The 21,866-nt window shown below is 38.4% G+C and overlaps 2 long non-coding RNA genes across 4 annotated transcripts; one reads left to right on the forward strand and one right to left on the reverse strand.

The window, feature by feature from the left end:
- Positions 1-1,135: 1,135 nt before the first annotated feature.
- On the forward strand, positions 1,136-9,142 carry LOC143674670 (uncharacterized). Of its 2 annotated transcripts, none has more exons than XR_013171153.1 (4): positions 1,136-2,945; positions 4,034-4,134; positions 4,648-4,771; positions 8,461-9,142. It is a non-coding gene; the product is annotated as an uncharacterized LOC143674670 (long non-coding RNA). The 2 variants fall into 2 exon arrangements; XR_013171154.1 differs by lacking the exon at positions 8,461-9,142 and adding an exon at positions 6,584-7,140.
- On the reverse strand, positions 5,235-19,532 carry LOC143674669 (uncharacterized). Of its 2 annotated transcripts, none has more exons than XR_013171151.1 (4): positions 19,474-19,532; positions 12,304-12,385; positions 6,170-6,412; positions 5,235-5,554 (listed from the first exon to the last, which is right to left on the reverse strand). It is a non-coding gene; the product is annotated as an uncharacterized LOC143674669 (long non-coding RNA). The 2 variants fall into 2 exon arrangements; XR_013171152.1 differs by lacking the exon at positions 5,235-5,554 and adding an exon at positions 5,853-6,056.
- Between the last annotated feature and the right edge of the window lie 2,334 nt (positions 19,533-21,866).

Genomic DNA, 21,866 nt, shown 5'->3' on the forward strand with positions numbered 1-21,866 from the left:
AGCTCTTCCTCTCTCGCGCTTTGCTTTCCCAAAAGATCTGAAATACAAAACTCAACAAACAAAAGGTCAGGCTTTGCTCCTCATCAGGACTCCTTCCTTCCCCCATTCCTCGGGGGGGGGGGGGGACTTTTTAAGCTCTGAACTAAAGCGCGGGGAATCGGTGGTTGCTGCCCCCACACCCATTCCAGCCGCGGCAAAACAGCAGACACCCAGCGGAGCTCGCGAGTGCGAACTGGAGCAGCGAGTTTGAGCAAAAGGGCAACTCCGTCAGTTGACGGAAGCCAGAAGCGGAATTCAAAGTCTGGCATGGATTTCCGCCTGGAGCTGTCTGTTTCTTAAAGTTTGTAACTCCGTGTTAAGAAACAGCCCCAGTGGAGGCTTTGGGATCAGTGTGAAAGTCTAGCACTATCATCTGACAGCGAGCTGCAAAACTTTGGGCTGCATATTAAGAGAGGAAAGTGGATTGAAGCGAGAGTCAAGGCAATTCATTATGTTACCGGCTACCAGGCGGGAACTGTAAAATATGAACTGGAGTGACACCGAGAAAAATGGAATGGAGCCTGAATGGCGCTCAAAAACCCTTCCTGGTAAAACTGTGCCTGCCAAAAACCTTTAGAATCCCAAAGGAATAACCAAGGATGCATCAAGTTTGGTGGGTGCCTAATAACCCCTTCTCTACATCCTTTTTCGCCCATCTTAAGGTCTTGTTTTTTGTAAAGTTCCTTTATAATCCAAATATGCCATCTCAAGGTCTAAAAAATAGCAATTTGGGGGGATTTACATTTCAGAATAATGATATAAAACACATTTTGAGACATATTAATATTTGAATATGGCTCCCCCCCCAAGGAAAGTAGCTATGATAAAATACCCTTACCTATAAATTAACTAGCTTAATTTGTACCATTATAAATTAAGAATTGGCCTGACCACCACCTCCTCCCAAAGTAAAACCAAACATAAAATAAAGGTCTAGGCTAGTCTGATTTGTGGTAGGTTTCAAACAAAACAGAATACCCAGGGTCAATCTAACATGAGGAAAAAGGTAGCAACTCTCTCACAATTTAATATGTACATTCTCCTCATCCACCATTCTCACTGGTGAGCTTGCTGACTATTTTATTAGAGAAGGAAGAGTACAACTATTAATAATATTAAGAAACAAAAACCAAAACCTGGACTGGAATTTTATAAAACCTTCACACAGATCAGGAATTTGGATTTCTTGTTTCTGCTGAGCCTCACTGAAAATTTGTATTCACCAACTGATAAAAAAAATAGCATATGAAACACCTACTTGCAAAGAGGCTTGAAAACTATTTTAGAGCCCATTAGAAGAGAAATTTAACAATGTTGAACACTGTACATATTACACGAGCTGTTTAGATATGGACACCTAAGCACCAACATTACCAAGGAAAGATAAAGTCACCAGTCTCAATACTGAAGATGACTGCCCAGGAACCAGAAGCTTGTTTTCTTTGACTTTTCATATTAAACCAACATAGGCTGCTTTTGTCTTGTTCTGCCGTCTAAAACCAATCTAGGAAAATTTCACATGAGTAAAAGTATATATAAGGAACATTTTGGAGGACGAATGTGGAGAAGAAAATTAGAAGGAAAATCAAATATTCTAGATGGATATTTTTTTCAGCCCTTGCCTGCTTGCATAAAGCTTTCTTACACTGCCATTTTACTGAGATAGGAAAAGAGTCAGAGAGTGTAGAAGTTTCTCACAGCAACTCTGGAATGGATCTGGAATGGAGTCTTTTGCTCCAACACAAGTTCTGTAGAAGAAAAATGGAAAGAGAAGAATAAAACACAGTGTGTGAGCATAGACAAAATGGAGGGAGGCAGCATGCAATCCAGTGAAACGGGCTAGGTGGCTAAAACAGCAAATGTGCTGCCCATTTTCCCTAACACACCACCTCAAGAGAATCCCCCAGCATAATCATCCCAGGCTTTTAATTTAAGAATTAAAAAAAACCCTAAGGAATTTATTAGGCATAGGACAGGAAATGGATGCCCCCTAAGGAAAAACATTCTAACTAGCTTTAATAGGGTGCAAACACATCTTTCCTTGAAGAAAAGAGCTTCTTCCAAAGATAAAGAGTGAACAGACCAAAAAGACAGCCATAGAACTACTGTAGTGGTCCACTGAAATGCAGGATTTACCAATGACACTAAGAGAAAGCTGCCAGGAAAAATTGCAGTGAGTTTTGGCACTTTTCCAAATTATCACTATCTGCCCTGAAATTTAACAACATTGAAACTGGATTCAGAAACCACCAGTGGGGTTGGAGGTGGGGACCAGTAAGTCTGCGCTTATTGCCCTACCTCCTCCAAAGAGACAACTGAAGGCAAGGGTGGAAGTGCCTTGTTGTTCTTCAGTCTTAGGGGGAGGGAGAACAAGGCAAAGGAGGAATTAACCCAAAACACTTCATCAATGTTATCCAATAGGCTATTTAAAAACAGCACTGAAACACACTTACACACCCTCTCTACCACAATGTATTTTCATTAATAGAGCCCATCTATTCTCTCAAACAAGAAAGTCAACAATGCCATTCAATATTAGGCACTATTTTTGCCCCAAACACCAAGATCAGGATATAGATTACACATTTTTAATGGTCCCTTTTGATCTCAGAACAAGGACCGAGCTCATTTAACCATTTTTTTCCACAATCAATCATAGCTATCTAATCATACAGTTACTCTATCCAGCAAAAACTGGAGTCCACAGCTGATTTTCTGTTTCCACTTTAGCCCACCTAAAGTTGAAAGTCCAAAAGTGTTCTAGTAAGAAGGGATTCTAGTTGACACCACAGCCATCCTCTGGTCCTTTGTGCAGTAAAAGCCAGAGTTTTTAAGATGAATGATAAGAGAATTGAAGTGGCACGTGGCCTTCAAGAAAAAGATATACTCTAGGAAGAAGTTTAGAGGTAAGGAGATCCCAACCGGATTGGTTGCTGAGGATTTTTAGTAATCCCATCATTCACACAATTTGTAACTGATTATACAGAGGTTAGAAAGAAACCATTTTATTTGCTTAACCAAATACTGTAGACCAAGGGCACACAGTCTCCACCCTGAATACTCACCTTTTATGATGAAGCAACTCTCTAGGCACCTGCTTATCTTCAGCAATCCTTAAGTTGCACATGCTGTTCTGACCCAATTTCCTCCAAAATGGGTCTTCTACTGAGGCTCAGAAATCTTGTGAGTATGTTATTCTTTAATAACATTCTTTATTACAGAATAAAGGATAATATTCTTTATTCTATAATAAAGAAAAAATATTATCTTTGTAATAAGATCATTACAAAGCCTTATTTATTAACTCCATCAAGTACCTTAGTCTTTGTTTTAATGGTCTCCTAGAATCCTTATTAATTCTATCATTGGCAGTAGAAATTTCTAAAGTCCCACAATAAAATTTGCAGGAGAGCCCTGCAATAGCAATAGCATTAGGACTAAATGCAATAGCAAATAGGAGCAGTCATGTTGAGCTATAACCATTCACTGACATCACCTTTTGACTGCCTGTGACTGATTCATATTCTCAGTGATCTGCTAATTGAAGATTAATTAATTTGGTAAGGGTGTTCTTCATCATTGCACATTCTATACTGTCTGACCAGGTCTCCCTCTCACCTCTACTAGCACACAGACACACACACAGATACACACCTTTGACATCATGTTTTGGTGTTTGATGCCAAAATATGAGAAATATTTAACAGGAACAGCAGGAGATACAAATTTTCTAAACAACTGAAAATATGGAGGGGATCTGGATAATAAGAGAAGTGTGTTTTCCATTTCATTTGAGGTTTTTTCTTCTGTACTTTCAACCCCAGAGCATGCATACAGGAACCCCACACTGGATTAGGAAAACAAAATATTTATTTATTTATATATATATATATTATATATAAATATATTTTTATTATGTATATATAATAGATAGATAAGAGAGAGAGTTAGATGCTGGCCGGGATTAATATGTTATACCAAACTTATTCTGCAGTGCCATTTTCCAAATTGAATCACAGAATATGGAGAAGGAGTTTTGGGGAATGGAGTATTACAAGGCCCGATGAAAACTCTGTAAGGGTGCTGTTCTTGGAGGTGAGTGGGAATAGGGAATGGGATAGGGATGACAGGAATGAAAGGAGTATGGCCTAACTGTTATTCAAAGCAAGCAGCCTACAGCTTAAGAGCTATTTCAACAGAACACCAATGTTCAGGTTTTCATTCCAAGTCAGTTTTCCAAATGGCTGTATCCACTTATAAACTCTAATGGCCATGATTTCAGATAGGCTCACAAAATCTAATCATATGAACTATATATGCTCAGAAGCATCAGAGTAGAAGTTCCCCTCAAGTTGAATGATTATGTCTTCACCATGATGCTCTAAAACCAGCCAGGGATTTTCCACTTAATAATCCTGGATATCTATCCTCTCATTCAGTTTGTTATAAATGGGAGGTCCTATGACAATTGCTCTGTTGTAGAACACTGCATATACATTATCTTTTTATTTCCCATAAAGAACATAATAGGTTGGTCTCTACCTAGAAAGAAAAACATGCCCCCAAAATAGTATCATCCTTTTTCATCCAAAATGTATTTATAAAAAGCTCCTAGCACTCAAATCAAGATTCCTCATTTTCCAAGAAGCTTGATGAACAAAGAGAAAATAGAGAAATAAAGAAAAACTGAAGACATGGCAATTCCATTCTGTGGGACACCAAAGAGATTTTGGTGAGTACAAGGAAAATAATGGATGTTAAAAGTACTTTGAGATCAATAGCATAATTATCAAAGCTATCATTACTAATATTTTTACTGCTGTTATACCAAGATTTATATTTTAGTCATTTTCCTCCTAGAGGAGAAAATAATTAAGGTAGCTGCTTTTCCTCCTCTTTTCCTTCTCTTCTTCCCTCACCTCTATGTTATCTCCTTATTTGATCTCGGTTATTTAGGCTCTAGCATTGAGTAACTATTCTTGGACTCAATAGCAAACAAATGTCCACAAGGTACAATTTATTTTACATGCTGTCCACTCGCAAAGCTCAGGCTCCTGTACATATCAGTGCTCATGACAGGGACTCTTACATGGTTTGAAACCCAGTGCTCCTAAGGCAGCTGCATGGAATTATGAGGCATTTGTTCTACCTATTCAGCAGACTCTGGGTTTAGAATGGCCTTTGGTCTTTGTACCAAGAGAAAGAACTGTCCATCAAAATGAATGGCTAATATACACAAAATCAAATCATGTCTTTAATTGTATGGACAAGAAAAGGAAGAGCAAGCCTGATTTAGAGTTCATTTCCTTGCAACCCTCCAACAGAATGCTGGTGCTAAATGCGGCATAGAATACAGTCTTCCTATCTTTTGATTTTTGCTATTGAAAGAATAGTATTTGATCTTTATATTGGTGTTTGGAGGGTTTCAAAATTAGTGACCTGGGGAGTCCCAGACCAACAACTAGCACTTCCCTTCTCCATGAGCAGGTTCCTCCTGTTCAGCCTTCTTGAATGCCTTGGCCAGCAAAGAACAAAGCAGAACAGATAAAAGATGAAATCTTAAATATTCAAAGCTGCACTTCACATGTAGAATGCCTTGTTTTCTTTTACAAACTTGAAAATATGTGTTCAGCAGAATTCTTTATAAAACAGGTTTTAGAAAATTGGTTTCTCCCAAAGCTAGTTTTCTATTATAATATTTATAAAAGTTGGGTGATGTTTACCTTAAACTCTAAACATTTACCAGTTGACAGTATCTGAATCTTCTATAATTTTAAGAAACAGAAAAAAAAAGCAAATTCTTAAGTCTCCATACGTCTTAGGACCTCACATAGGTAACACTGAATACCCAGTGATAGTAAGGTGTTGGGAAGCAGTTAAATTTATTAAAGTATAAAAAGAAGAATGATACAAAAGAAATGAATTTCACTAACACTGCATGCCAGGAACTTGCTGGCGAAATCAGTACTCGCCAGATTTTCTTCCACAAACCAAGGAGATAACATCAGCCTAAAAATCTAAAAATACATAAACAAAACAAAGAAACAAATTGGGCAGCCTCTCACATCTATAATATTCAGAGAAAAGTCCAAGTATATAACATGGGGAAACAAGGACCCTAGATGCTTACCTGATGCTGCAGTCCATGCAAGTCCCCAAGTCTGAGCACGTCAAGAAGGAAGCACCAGTTCTGACTCCAACCCAAGCCGTATGTCTGTGATTTTTGTGTTGTGTTGTTTGCAGCAGTACTAGGAATCCCTCTCCCATAGGGAGCTATTGAAGAGCAGTCTGGTTCCAAAACAGAGTTTTCCAAATTGCCTCTGTCTCTAGGCTTCCCCGAGGGCCAGACATTAGGAGAACTTGCCTGCTGTACCTGTAAAGGAAAAAGAAACCATCAGAGGCCCTAATTGAAATGAAATAACTTAGTTGGAAAGAAATTTCAGCAAAAAACAAAAATCCTTGTTGAATTAGTTCAGCTACATATTTAAGAATCAGAGAGAACACAGTTCCTTAATACTTTGAACTTTTACTTTTTTTTTTTGAGGAGGGGTGCATGGTCCAGAAATCGAACCCGGGTATCCCGCAATGAAAGTGAGCATTCTACCACTGAACCACCCGTGCATGCCTGAACTTTTAATATCAGAACTAACCCAAATAAAAGAGAGCGTACTTCTATGTATTGAAGATTATATTCTGGGTCTTCCTAACAATGTGGGAGAGGATGCCCAGGGATGAATCCAGACCTGGTACTGTGGGATCAACAATTCCATCCTGACCAAATGGGGGAAAAGAAGTGTAATTAATAAAGTATCAGCAGCAGAGAGAGTTCATATAGAGTTAAGAGGCTACTCTGGAGGTTGCTCTTATGCAAGCTTCAGGTAGACCTTACTACCTATCATAACCTGCCAACCCCCAATCAGGACAACTCCAGCCAATCCTAAAGAATACCTAGGGCAATATATGAGATTCCACAAGGGTTCCAGGCACTAGAGTAACTTTCCAGAAACCTACAACCTCCAGGTGGGTCCCTGGTCCAGATAAGTCCTGAAACCTAGCCCAGCCTCTCCAGAACATCGGATAGTTCCATCGCCCTACCCCATATTAGTGACATACTCTTCCAATATCAAAAATGTAGATTTGCCATAGCCCAAACAACCCCAAAGAGAGGTATGGAAAGATCAAAGGTGATGGTGGAATTATACATAGAAGATAGGACTTAACAAATGACTATGAATGCTGAATCATTGAATTAATATCTCTTTTAGTCTCCAGTATTTTAGAGCAGCTAGAGGTAAAAACCTAAAATTGTGAAATTGTAACTCATGTCAAAATCTGAAATATGTTCTACAACTAATTGTGGTGCTGTGCTTGGAAATTTGTAGCTTTTTTGTGTATTTGTTCACAAAAAAGAAGGAAAAAAAAAGTTGATTGTGATGATTAAAAAAAAAGTATTTAAGCCCTCTAGCCTCCTATATTCTGGAGCAGCCAGAAGGAAAAATATGAGAGGATCATATGTTAGCCCATGACAAACTCTGTGATCTGTCTTGTAACCACTTTTTGAAGAGTGCTTTGAAAACTATTGCTTTTTTATTTCTTTGCTTTGTATATATGTTATATTATACAATAAAAAAGTTAAAAAAATTATATTCTGGGCAATAGTGGCTTAGTAGCAGTTCTTGCCTGCCATGCGGGAGACCTGGGTTCGATTTCCAGTGCCTGCCCATGTAAAGAAATATATATATATATTCTATATGCCTTTTACTAGGTCTCTAAAAGCAATAACTTTTTTAAATCATAGGACAAACATTTTAGGGAAGCATCTTCTACACAGCCAAAATTTCAAGATTTAGTAGATTTTAAGAAAATATGAAATGATGCAGACACGAAAAAGAAAGTGGCAAAAAAAATAGAGTGGGGCAGATTCCCCCACCCTGCCCATAACACAGACATTTGATGATGATAATAGTAGCCAAATATGTATGCTATGTAGTCTGTAATATTCGTAAAAATCCAAAGATAGGTATTATCATCCCCATTCTATAAATGAAGAACCTGAGACTCAGGAAGTTTAAGTAATCCAAGGCCACAAAGCTGGTAAATGATAGAGCCAGGATTCAAACTCAGAATGTAAGCAATATACTTTTTCGATATACTGGTATTAACTGTTAACAGAAGCATCATATAAATGTATCACCACCAGCAAGCATGGAAGGTCAAAATAACTTTTTTTGTGGGGGGGGGGGGGGCATGGGCAGGCTCCAGGAATCAAACCCAGGTCTCCAGAATGGCAGGCCAGAACTCTGCCACTGAGCTACCGTTGCCCGCTCTCAAGATAACATTTTTAAATTGGTATTTTAACTTCATTACAGGGCCAACATAATACTGATCCCAATCAAAATATCATTTCTTTGGGTCTTTTAGTCTCCCTAATTGGAAGTATGGTCTCCAGATTAAGCAGCATCAGGATCATCTGGGAATTTAGAAATGCACAATCTCCAGGCTCTACTTCAGACTGTCTAAAACAGAATCTGCATTTTGACAAGATCCACAGGTGATTCATATGCAAATGAAAGTTTGAGAGGCATTGTTTTAGCGATGGCTGATTCTAGAAAGAAGGATCCCTCTCATCTTTATTAGAGCCACCCACATTCACAGGACCAGGGAAGGAGAGGATGCTAAGAATGAACTCACATTGTAACCTTTCCTTTCTGGTTTTTAACTAAATGTTCATCTGTTATTCTTTTTTGGGGAGGTGTGGGGTAATAGCTTTATTGAGATATAATTACAAGTCACCCATTAAAGTGTACATTTCAATAGTTTTTAGTATAGCCACTGAGTTGTGCAATCATCACTACAGTCAATTTTAGAACATTTTCATCATCCGAAAAGAAACCCTGTGCTCTTTAACACTCACCTCCCACTCCCCTCAGCACCCCATTGCAGGCAACCACTAATCGACTTTCTGTCTCTCTAGATTTGCCTATTCTGGACATTTCATATAAATGGAATCAGACAATATGTGGTCTTTTGTGATTGTCTTCTTTCACTAAACATAATGTTTTCAGTGTTCATCTATTTTGTTCATCAGTCATCTTAATCCTTCCTCATAAATATCAGTATTCTTTCAACATATTTTGGGTGCCAGGCAGCAATGAGATCCCATCTCCCACTCCTCCCAAAGGGTGCACTGCCACTCCTCTAGGAATAGCCTTTCTCCTCCTATTACTAACTGCCCTAATAAGGAAGACCTTTAGCAGAGTTCTCTTTTTCCATCTTCTCCCTGGGACTTAGAAGTTCGAGTGCTGCTGGACCTTGGCCAAGCTTTCTTTCCATAACACCTGCAGGCATTACCAGTGCTGCCACCTTATGCCCATTTCTTGAAGTAGTGGACATTGGGTCAGGCACTATCTTCCTCTCTGAGAGCCTGGCTCTCTGCTCTTTTCATAGCAATCAAGTTCATGACTCATGACAGAATGTGACCAGGAGAGGTCGAGGGTGTGCTGTGTGGGAACTCATGCCTGGTACCTTCAAACAACCAAGAGGCAGAGAGAAAAGCAAGTGCAAATGCACTTGGGGCCAAAAGGAGCATGATTTTGCAATCTCTCTTCCTGATTCTCTTGGCTATTTCTTCAGCTCCCATTCCTCTTCCTCTCCTGGGCTCACTTTCATTTCCCTATGTTATGCTTCTCAGAATAGGGAACCTAAATATCTTTCCCTGTTCATTTCTACCTGGATTGTTTTCTCAAGCCACTTCCAGGGGCATATGCTTAGACATTTGGAGATGTCTAAATTACTTCTATAAAAGAGGTCAGTCTTATATCATGCCCCATGAGGAGCAAAATAAGGAAAAGATTTTCTGTTCTCCAAAATCAGGATGTATTTCCTAAACAAATGAAGCAAACAAATTGACCCAAAGTCAAATTTTTGTAATGAAACATGCCTAAATTATCAGTGCCAAAGAAAAACTAACATAGCACCAAAAGCACTTTCCCTGAATTTGGTCCCTTGTCTGAGTTCATTTTGAGGTCTCTGGTTCCTTTCCAGATTATAAATGACCTCTAGTCCCTAAGAATGACCCATATATCCCCAAATCATACCCTTATTCCTGGGACATGCTTTCCAAATTAAGGCTCCAGTTTCTTATTCCACCTCAAGCTCTCGCTGCCACTTTATCATATTCATTCAAGAAATATTTGAATGCTACTACATGCCAGTCTTGAGCTATACACAAAGCAGACAGGTTCCAGCTCTCATGGTTTAGTTTTAAGGGTAGGCGTGGGGTAACATAATGGTAGACTGTAGCCCTAACAGACCTGTCATGTGCTTGGCTTGTCCTTCAGTATGTCTTGATGAGTCCTGCTATCCCCACATGAAATAGACAAGACAAACCTTGCTGTTTTGGAGAGCAAAAAAAGGCAAATAGATTCCAGTGGTCTTGGCTAGTAGCCTTGCAGAATCTTCTGCCCTCAAAATTACTCTGACCCTTATACAGATTGTGCAACAGGACTGAATATAAAAACTCAGAAATGGACAGCACAATACTACCTACAAAATTATGTTAAAACACTGAATGAAGCTGCATGTGAGAATGATAGAGGGAAGAGGGCTGGGGGCATAAATGAAATCAGAAAGAAAGATAGACGATAAAGATTGAGATGGTATAACCTAGGAATGCCTAGAGTGTATAATGATAGTGACTAAATGTACAAATTTTAAAAATGTTTTTGCATGAGGAAGAACAAAGGAATGTCATCACTGCAGGGTGCTGAAAATAGATGGTAATTAATATTTTAAAATTTCAACTTATGTGTGAGACTAAAGCAAAAAATGTTTATTGGTACAAAATTTATATTTTGACTAGTGTATCTCCTAATGTAACTTATGTTGATAGCTTGATTGAACACCATAAATACTTGGAACCTTGGGTAGGACATGAGATTTTGTTGATTTGTCCAGAGTGATGCCCTGATGAATCCCAGAGTGATCTGATCAGTGAGTGGAAAAGTATTTGCAAAGTCCCCTTTGGGGAATGGGGAGAAGGGGGGAGAAATTCAACTTCCCCAAGTTGAATTCTTGATATTCTCACAAGCAGTGTGGACAACCAAAGCTATAGGCTGAGCCCCCAGTCTTTGGGCTTGTTCATATGAAACTTAACCCCACAAAGGATAGGGCAAGTTTTCTTAAAATTTAGGCCTAAGAGTCACCCCCAAGAGAACCTCTTTTGTTGCTCAGATGTGGCCTCTCTCTCCAGCCAACACAACAAGCAAACTCACCACCCTCCCCCTGTCTACGTGGGACATGACTCCCAGGGGTGTGGACCTTCCTGGCAACTTGGGACAGAAATCCTAGAATGAACTGAGACTCAGCATCAAGGGATTGAGAAAAACCTTCTCGACCAAAAGGGGGAAGAGGGAAATGAGACAAAGTGTCAATGGCTGAGAGATTCCAAACAGAGTCGATAGGTTATCCTGGAGGTTACTCTTATGCATTAAGTAGATATCACCTTGTTAGTCAAGATGTAATGGAGAGGCTGGAGGGAATTCTCTGAAAATGCAGAGCTGTGTTCCAGTAGCCATGTTTCTTGAAGATGATCGTATGATGATACAGCTTCCACAATGTGACTGTGTGATTGTGAAAACCTTGTGTCTGATGCTCCTTTTATCTACCATGTCAACAGATGAGTAGAACATATGGAATAAAAATAAGGAATGGGGGAACAAATGTTAAAATAAATTTAGTTTGAAATGCTAGTGATAAATGAAAGTAAGGGGTAAGAGGTATGGTATGTATAATCTTTTTTTTTTCTGTTATCCTTTTATTTCTTTTTCGGTTGTCTTTTTATTTCTTTTTCTGAGTTGACGCAAATGTTCTAAGAAATGATGAATATGCAACTATGTGATGACATTGAGAATTACTGACTATATATGTAGAACAGAATGATACATTAATGTTTTTGTTTGTTTGTTCTTAATTTTTTTAATTAATAAATAAATTAAATAAAAATTACTCTGACCCTTGAGTAACCCCTTGAGAATCACTGAGGTATCAGAAAGGCTGAGAACTGTAACGTTAATAGGGCTTTGTGACATTAATGAGTTCTTAAACTATAGCTATCTGTGTTAGGTATTGCTTAGAAATTGTTTTTATATATAACCTTCGTTAATCTGCACAGTTTTATATTTGGTAGCAGTATAAGAAATTTGCATTGTGGGTTTGTATGCTCATCCCTTAATCTCTGGGAATGCAGAACAAAGTGTTACATACCTTTCCTCTTTTCTACTACTTTTGTCTTCCACAGCATTGAGCACATCAATGGAAGCTTGTTAAACTTTTGCTGTTAGTCATCCTGTAGAAGAATACTTTATTTATTCTCTCTTGCTTGGGAGGGGGGAGGGATCAATCAGATCAACGAGATCTAAAGACATGTTTACAAGACCTGTCGATATAAACAAGTGTGTATTTACTCTGATTTTGCTATGATGATTTGTTGAAGCTTCGTTTATCTAACACCGTTGGAGAATATGAAAAACCTGAATTAGTTTTCTAATTAATTGAAAATACATCTAAGCACAAAATATTTACAAAATCTGCCTTTTAATGAAATATTTTAAAAATGAAATATATCCTTGCCTTCTTGAAATGAATTACAAATATAATTTAACCTTTCTTGGTGCCTTGGTCATTCTTAGCATTCAAAACCAGACTATGATGCATCTTTGGGAAATTTAAACATGCTAGGCTTTTTGGCCTACCCCAAATGAGCTAAGACTGTTATGTTTTTGAGTCTTTTTATGTCCTTATGATAGTTTTCTTTCAGTTTTTCACCCTTTCTGTTAAATTATTAGATAGTATCTCTTGCTATTTTTCTGGGCACCTGCTTTAGCACTCCTCCTAATTTGTGTACAAAGAAAGCAGATAATCAAGTTTATTAGCATTGTGTGTAAAGTAAAAGCAAATAGGTCTTGAATCTGAGGAGCTTTCCTAGAAGTGAATTCATATTGGCTTTTCAAGGGCAGTTTGATGGTACTTTTCATTTGCTCCTGTGTTCTCAATTCCCTATAGATGAACCAGATCATTGGATAAATTATGTTCTGAACACTATGGTGTTACCATAGTGTTTTTCTGCTAATTCATTCAGTCAGACATGAATTTTTTCCCATTGAAAGTACTCCTTTTGAGTGAAAGTCTCCCTGGCGCCATGGGAGATAACTCCCAGGGATGAGCCTGGCCCTAGCACCGTGGGATCAACAATGCCATTCTGACCAAAAGGGGGAAAAGAAGTGTAACAAATAAGGTGTTAGTGGCAGAGAGAGTTGAGATAGAGTCGAGACGCTACTCTGAAGGTCACTCTAATGCAAGCTTCAGTTAGATATTGCTACCTATTAGAGGTTGCCAAAACTGTTCCTGCCAATCCTAAAGAACACCTGTGGCATCATATGAGATTCTACAAAGTTCCATGAACTAGGGTAACTTTCCAGAAACCTACAACCTCCTGATGGGTCCCCAGGCCAGATAAGTCCTGAAATACAGAGGGGCCAACCTCTCCAGAATATCAAGGAGTTCTATTCCCCTATCCCATATTATTGACAGCCCCTTTCAACATGAACAAGTTAGAATGGGCATAACACAAATACCCCTAAAGAGTGGGAGAAAGATCAAAGGTGATGGTGGAGTTATACGGAGAAGGTCGGGTTTAACAAATGAGTATGATTGTTGAATCATTATTTTGATATTTCTTTTAATCTCCAGTGTCTTGGAGCAGCTAGTAGTAAAAGCCCATACCAAACTCTGAAATCTGTTCAATAACTAATTGTTGGGGTGTGCTTTGAAATTTATTGCTTTTTTGTATATATGTTAGTTTTCACAAAAAAAGTCAATTATGATGATGAATGCACAGATTTATGATGATACTGTGAACCATTGATTATACACTTCAGATGATTACATTGTATGTGCATATATATATATATATATATATATATATATATATATCAATGAAATTGCATTTAAAAAGGGATAATATATGTATCAGTCAGGGTCACTTCATGAAATACAATGAGAGTTTAATAAACAATTACTGATAAAATAAAAAAATACTTTTATTTTCACACTGTTATTTTAAATTCCTTCTTATTTCTGATTTCAGGTGATTGGTTCCCCTAAGGAGGGCATAAAGAAAACCCATGTAGCTTAGACACTTGATAAGATTTAAAGTTCTCCTTGAAGATTACAAAGAGCCTTTCAGATATAATGATTAAGTACTCTTATTCTGTATTTCTAACAGGAAAAAGGCCCTGGTTGGATTTTTAAGTTAAAACCAATACACCCATTTTCTAAATGTAAGAGTTGCCGTTTAAAGCTGAGTGCCCCACTGTATGCCAGGTAATACATATAATCTTTCATGTACTTGGTGTCACAAAGTAGATAATAGCCTTACTTAATATTTGGGGAAATTGATACTAATAGACATTTTAGTAACTTAACCATGGTCACAGGAGTATTTAAGTACAAGAACTGAGATTCAAATCCAACTCTGAATCTAAAGTCTAACTTCTTTACTTTAAGCCAAATCTGCCTTCTGTTATACTATTGCCAGGAGGTAATAAGTGGGAATTCAACATGGCTTCTGGTAATTGTGATCAACGTGCTCATGGATGTAGTGGTAATAAATGTAGCCAACCAGCTGCGTCTACAATCAGTAATTAGTATTAGAAGATAAAGTAGAAGTAATTCTTCCTAGCTGCTAGAATATTCCCTCTTGAGAGTTGGGAACTGGACTCAGGGGCAGGGGGAACTGGACAAGCCCAGCTGGAGCAAAAGGCAAAATGGCTTACTGGCCAGGTTTGGCTCCATTGGAGCAGATCTCAAGTTACCTGTTGAAAGTCAATATTCAAATATTAGTTCGTTAGTTATATGAACACGCTCTTCTAGGGCATAAGGCAGTACTGGCTGAAGGAATATGAAGTTGAGACTTCAGTGATAAGTACAGGAGTAGTTCAATAAAAAGAGGGAGTCTTGGGCAATTTCCTCAAACACCTGTGAATGGAAGGTATGTAGCTGAATGGCTTAAAGGGGACAAGAGCCTTCTGTGTCATCTATGAAGGTGTATAAGAAGACTCGAATCAAAGGCATTCCAAGCTCTGTCACAGTGGCAGAGTGCTCTCAGGAATGACAATAAGAATTGTGTTTTTATGAATTCTTGTTTAATATCTACAACAATTTTCTAATGTCTTTAATTCTTTGGTTTTTCTCCCTTTTTCCCTTTTATTGCAACAAACACCAATTTTGGTTTTCGTCAATTAATTCATATTTCTTCCATTCTCTGGTTCTGCCTCAGGTTAGTTATATGCTATATTTGGTTATAATGTATAGTTTCTGCCCAAAACTGCTTCAACCCAGTTAGCTATATTATTTCTTAATTCTCTGGTCAATTCCATCCTTGGGTTTTTTCCATGACTTTTTTTAAAACTTTTTATTCTGAAATACTTTCCAATTTACAGAAAATTATGAAAATAATACAAACCCCATGCAGAGAACTCCAACATATGCCAACCCCACTCCCAGATACCCAGACCCACCAATTTTAATATTTTGCCTAGATCATTCTATCCATCCATGTATCTATTTATCAATCCCTTTTTCTGAACACTTGCATGTAAGTTGTATACTACCTGTTCCTTGAACATTCAATACTGCCATATATACATTTTCTAAGAAAGAGGATATTCACTTATGTAACCACCTTAAGTGTTTATTGTCAAGTTCAAGAAATTTAACACTGATTGATATAAGCCTATAGTCCATATTCCAATTTTTTTGTATGTCCCAATAATAGCCCTTTGAGCCTTTTTCCTCCCTTGCTAGATCCTACCCAGGATCATGCATTGCATTTCATTGTCATTGTCTCTTTAGTTTCTCTTTCTTCTTTTTTTCTTTGTAGAAACATATGTTCAATATAAACTTTCCATTTCAATCACTCCCAAGCATACTATTCAATGGCATTAATCACATTCACAGTGTTTTAGTACCCTCCCCACCTTCCATTATTAAAACTTTCCCATCTCCCTAAACAGAAACCCTACACCCATTATGCATCAACTCCCCTTGTCCTTGTCCCAACCTCCTTACCCTGGCAACCTATACTCTAATTTCTGTCTCTATAACCTTGCATATTCTCTCATGTTTTCTTTCTAGTTACCATGGGGCTTAAATTTAACAACTGAAATCTATAACAATCTTGTTTGATTTAATATCAGCTTCATCTCAATAGTTTACAAAAACTATGTTCCTGCAACCCTCTGTCTCTCCACTTTTATGTAGTTTTGTCATAAATTATGTTTATACATTATCAGTCCAAAAACACTTATTTATCATTACATTTTATGTATTTGCCCTTTTGTATCTACAGGAAGTAAAAAGTACAGTTACAAACCAAAAATGCAATAGTATTGGCATTTATACTTGCTCCTGTTGATACCTTCGCTGGACCTTTATCTCTTCCCGTGACTTTGACCTATTGTCTAATGTCCTCCCCTTTCAACCTGCAAAACTCTTTTTAGTCTAGTGATGACAACCCCCCTCAGCTTTTGTTTATCTGGAAATGTCTAATCTCTCTAATTTTTGAAAGACAGCTTTGCCAGATATAAAATTCTTGGTTGGCAATTTTTTGCTTTCAGCATTTAAATGTCATCCCACTGCTTTTATTGCCTCCCTGGTTTCTGATGAGAAATTGGCATTTAATCTTATTTAGGCTCTCTTGTATGTGACACTTTACTTCTCTCTTGTGATTTGCAGAATTCGCTTCATCTTTGGCATTTGACAGTTTGATTATAATATGCCATGTCATGTGTCTATTTGGGTCTATCATGTGTGGAGTTGGTTGAGCATCTTAGATATGTATATTCATATTAATGTTTTTTGTTAAATGGAAGTTTTTCAGCCATAATTTTCTTTGAATATTCTCTCTGCTCCTTTTTCTCTTTCTTCACCTTCTAGTATTCCCACAATGTGCATATTGATATGTTTGATCTCATTCCCAATTCCTCAGGTTCTGTTCACTTTTCTTCACTCTTTCCACCTTCTGCTCCTTAGACTGGATGATTTTAATGGTTTTATCTTCAAGTTCGCTGATTCCTCCATCTCCCACCTCCAATTTGCTATTGAATCCCTCTGGGGAGTTTTAAACTTCTGTTACTCTGGTCTTCACCTCTGTTTGGTTTCTCTCCATCACTGGTATTCTCTTTGGGCTCATCTATCATTTTCCTCAGCTCTTTAAGCATATTTGGGACCTCTTTTTTTTTTTAAGCCCTTGTCGGGCATATATCAGGTCTTGTCCTCCTTATCGATGGTCTCTAATGTTTAATCTTCTCCTTTGCCTGGGCCATTACTTCCTGTTTCTTTTATGCTTTGTGACCTTTTGTTGCAACCTGGACATTTTAATGTGTTATCACTGGAAGTTAGACTCTGAGGCATCTGTTCCTTACATTTTTATTCAGCTATTATTATGACAGAGCGTTCCTTGATTGCCAGAAGTTAACAAAAAAAAGAAGGAAGAGGAGGAAAAAAAGAAAACACCTTTCCCAGTCTTTGTAGACTGACCTGTGCAAATGCTCTCCTTCAGGGCTTATTCACAGGATGAGTTTAGAAAGTAGCTCCAGGCCAAAGCAGGAGACTCCCTAATCCTTTCTGAATTGTGTCTTGTCTTGGGCAGTGAATATGGCTCTAGGAATTACCCCATTTAGATTAAAATGTTCCCTCTTTCCTAAGAAACAGGTTCCTGAGGGTCCATGGCATTGCACTGTATGCTCTACAGCCAGCAATCCCTTGCCCCAGGCTGCCGCTTGACTGCCCTCCCACTGCGTTTTGCGGGAGAGCTCTGTGAGGCACCTTCTACACATGGGGCAAGTTCTGAGACAGTGAGTCCTTCAGGCCGCCACCATACAGATTGGGCCAGACATATACATCTTCCCAGTATGTGAACAAGTATGTGCTCCCTCTAGAACTAGGACCAGGGATCTTCCCTGGGAACCCAGGTCAGCTCTGTGCCTAGCCAGTAAGGTGTGGGGGAGAGAACAGCTACTATGTCATGGAATTTTACCACTTTTGAGTAGCCTTTCTCTTGATTCAGCACCCACCCTGTTTCTGCAGTGCTTTAACTATTTTCTGGAGCTTTCGAACACATGTTTCTGCCAGCTCTTGTTGATTCTTTCAGGCTTCTGCTAAAGGACAGAGTCCTGAGGTATCTAACTTCATCATTTTGATCAGGCCAGGGCTCTTTTCATGACTTTCTTTTTCCCCCCTCTCAGGTTTTGAGATTTGCAGTTTTTTGTTACTTGGTTTTCTTTGTACCTGCTGTCTTTTACACCTAGAAGATGTAAAAATTTTCATCTATCTTATGGTCAACAGAGTGGGGATTCTAGTTCTCTTTTCTTTAGACTCTCCACTCCGTTGAAGTTGAAGCCAAAACTCAACTGTAGTCCAAACTCAGTTTTAACTAAAAGTTTACAAAGGGCAACAGTTCACCATTCAAAGCTTTGCTTTAGATCTTTGTGTAAAGAGAAAGAAGGTGTGTCAGTGAGCTGTAGCTCCATCTTGGTTTTGTGTCTGTTTTCCTGAAAGTGTCTTATGCCTTCAGTTCCAGTAGTTGTAAATTGCAGAGATTAAGAATGGGGTTAACCTCCCTGGTGTATTACTGACACATTCCTCTATACATTTTCTCATGCTGCTCCTTCTACCAGAAGTGCTCCTATGGCTCCCCCAACTTTCATCTCTAATAACACCTCTTTAGGAAGCAGACTCTAATTCATCTGAACCAGGGGTTGGCAAACTTTCTAAAGAACCAGATATAACGATTTTAGGCTTTACAGGCCAAGGGCAATGAGAGTATCATATAAGGTCTCTGTCACAACAACTTAAACTCTACCATTGTAATGCGAAAGCTACCATAGATAACAGGTAAGTGGGAGTGGGTGTGCTCTAACAAAACTTTATGAAAACAGGAGGTGGGCTGAATGTGACCCATCCACGGTTGTTTGCTGATCCCTTTCTTTGTTCAGTATTCCTTCTTCAACCTAATCGCTCATGCTCCATTATCATATTTGTACTGTAATTTACCTCCACCTAAACATGAGCACCTTGAGGACCAATACTGCCTTTCCGTGTCTCTGAACTGAACAAAGACTGTTATTGGAAACTCTTTAAATAACTGTAGAAGAAAGGTAGGTAGGGGTAGGGCCCTAATTAAGTAGGAAGCAAGACCATGAAAATCCTCTATGATATGCATTGAATGTGACCTTTCTTTAGCAACATGGAACAGAGTCTGTTTTTAAAATGGCTGCTTTAGATGCTTCAGAAAAGTTTGATTTCAGAAAGCTTGTTTTCAGGGATTCATATATGTGTTAGCCAGCCTCCAAGATGGTCCCCAGTGATCCTTACCTCCTGGTATTCATGTCTTCTCCCACACTAATAGGAATAATCTGTGTGACCAATAGGATATCATGGGAATAAAGGAATATGACATCTGAAGTGAGATCATAAAAGATGTTGTAGCTTCTACCCTGCTCTTTCTTGGATCGCTCTCTGTGGGGAAACTAGTTGCTATGTCTTGAAGACATTCAAGCATCCCTGAGAGGTCCATGGGGTGAAAAACTGAGGCCTCCTGCCAACAGCTATGTGAGTGAACCATCTTGGAATTGGACCTTTCTTTCCTGACATCTTGACAGCAAATTCATGAGAGAGTCATCCAGAACCACACTGCTTAGACATTCCTGAATTCCTGACCCACAGAAGCCACAGTATTTAACAAATGTTGGTTATTGTTTTAAGCTGCTAAATTTTGAGGGCAATTTGATATATACCCGTAGATAACTAATACAGTATGCTAAGTACTTTTCCTTCCATTTAGTCTTTCAGAACACCTTGTTCTTCTCCTCTTAGCATTTAAAATATGTAATTCTATTTTTGTTTAATGTCTGTCTATCTCCTTCATTGGGGCAGAGACCACATCTGTTTTCTCATCAAGCACAACTCCCAACATTCAAGAGCCATTCAAATATTTTTGAGTAAATATCTAGTAACAAATAAAACAAAGGATTCTGAACTCTGATTTGCTCCAATATTTTGGGTCCCTAAAACATATTATAATGGTATGTCCCCAAATAATCATTCACACAGGGTTAAGACCTTTATATGCCTCCACTGTAGCATTCATCAGTCTCCCCTTCTGGGCAGTGAGATCCTTGAAGGTAAAGACCTGAGCTTATTATCTTTGTATCTTCAACATTTGCAAGTGCCCAGAACATATTCAGCAAATGTCTATTGAGTGATAAATTAAGAGAAGTGATTGATTTGTGGAATAAGCAAAGATGGTTTTCCCATGTGTTCTAGTTTGCTAACTGCCGGAATGCAATGTACCAGAAATGGAATGGCTTTTAAAAAGGGGAATTTAATAAGTTGCTAGTTTATAGTTCTAAGGCCAAGAAAATGTCCCAATTAAAACAAATCTATAGAAATGTACAATCATCCAGGGGAAGATATATTGGTTCAAGAAGGCTGATGATGTTCAGTGTTTTTCTCTCAGCTGGAAGGGTACGTGGCAAAGTCTGTAAGCTTTCTCTTCTGGCTTCTTATTTCATGAAGCTACCCAGGAGGCATTTTCCTTCTTCATCTTCAAAAGTTGCTGGCTGGTGGACTCTCTGCTTTGTGGTTCTGCGGCATCCTCCTCTGCTTTCTCAGAATCTCCAAAGGTTGCTGGCTGGTGGGCTCTATGGTTCTCTCAGCCCTGTGGCTCTGCTCAGCTCTGCTGTCGCATTCTGAAACTTTCTCTAAAATATTTCTTCTTTTACAGGATTCCAGTAAACCAATCAAGATCAATGTAGAATGGGTAGAGACACATCTCCATCTAACCAAGTTTAATACCCACAATTGATTGAGTCACATCTCTGTGGGGATAACCTAATCACGTTTCCAGCCTAGTACTGAATAAGAATTAGAAGAAACTGTTGCTCCCAAAGATTGAATAGAAATAAAACATAAATCCTTTCAAACCAGCACACCATGGTACTGTTCATAACTTAAAGTTATGCCATCTCACTCAATATTGCAGTTTGTAGTTTGTTTAGTTGTTGTATCTTCAGTTGTACTAAAATAAGAATAAATCTCTCTAATAATGCCTCTTGGCCAAACAAAATTTAAATAGAAGTCCTACCTAGGGAAAGAGTAAATCAGAAGAAGGAAAGTAGCATCTCCTGATTCAACTGTTCTTCTAGTTCAGCAGGTAGAGAACACAAGAAATGCACATTCCATAAAATATGCAGGTCCGTATACAAAACAATCCCTGTTTATGCCAAGTTGGTAAATGCAAGGATACTAGGTACAGATTCTGCATGTAAAAGATCCTTTAAGAGAGAATGTCATTCGGACTTAGAAAGTCCAAGTGATAATAACAGATTTGGATGCTTCATGATACATGGAATAGGAGAGCCCAAAGCAACATGCCTCAAGACTGCGTAGCATTTACAGTACTACTCATAAGCGGTTATTATTATTAATGTGTTAACAAATCAGCAGATGCTCTTTGTGAATTAATTTTTATTTTATAAGATGGTGCAAATTTTCAAGTGAACTATTTAAAGTTATTCTCTGTGGAAAAAAACACAGAAGAATCAGTTATGGAGAATGGCAAGTAAGGGGAAAATTCAACTTCCCCATTTGGAGAACTCCTGATAGTCTCACAAGCAGTGGGGACAACCAAATCAATAGACCAAGCCCTCGATCTTGGTGTTTGTTCCTATGTAACTTATCCCACAAAGGATAGACTAAGCCTACTT

This window comes from Tamandua tetradactyla, chromosome 2, assembly GCF_023851605.1.
Source record: "Tamandua tetradactyla isolate mTamTet1 chromosome 2, mTamTet1.pri, whole genome shotgun sequence".
Lineage (NCBI taxonomy): Eukaryota > Metazoa > Chordata > Mammalia > Pilosa > Myrmecophagidae > Tamandua > Tamandua tetradactyla.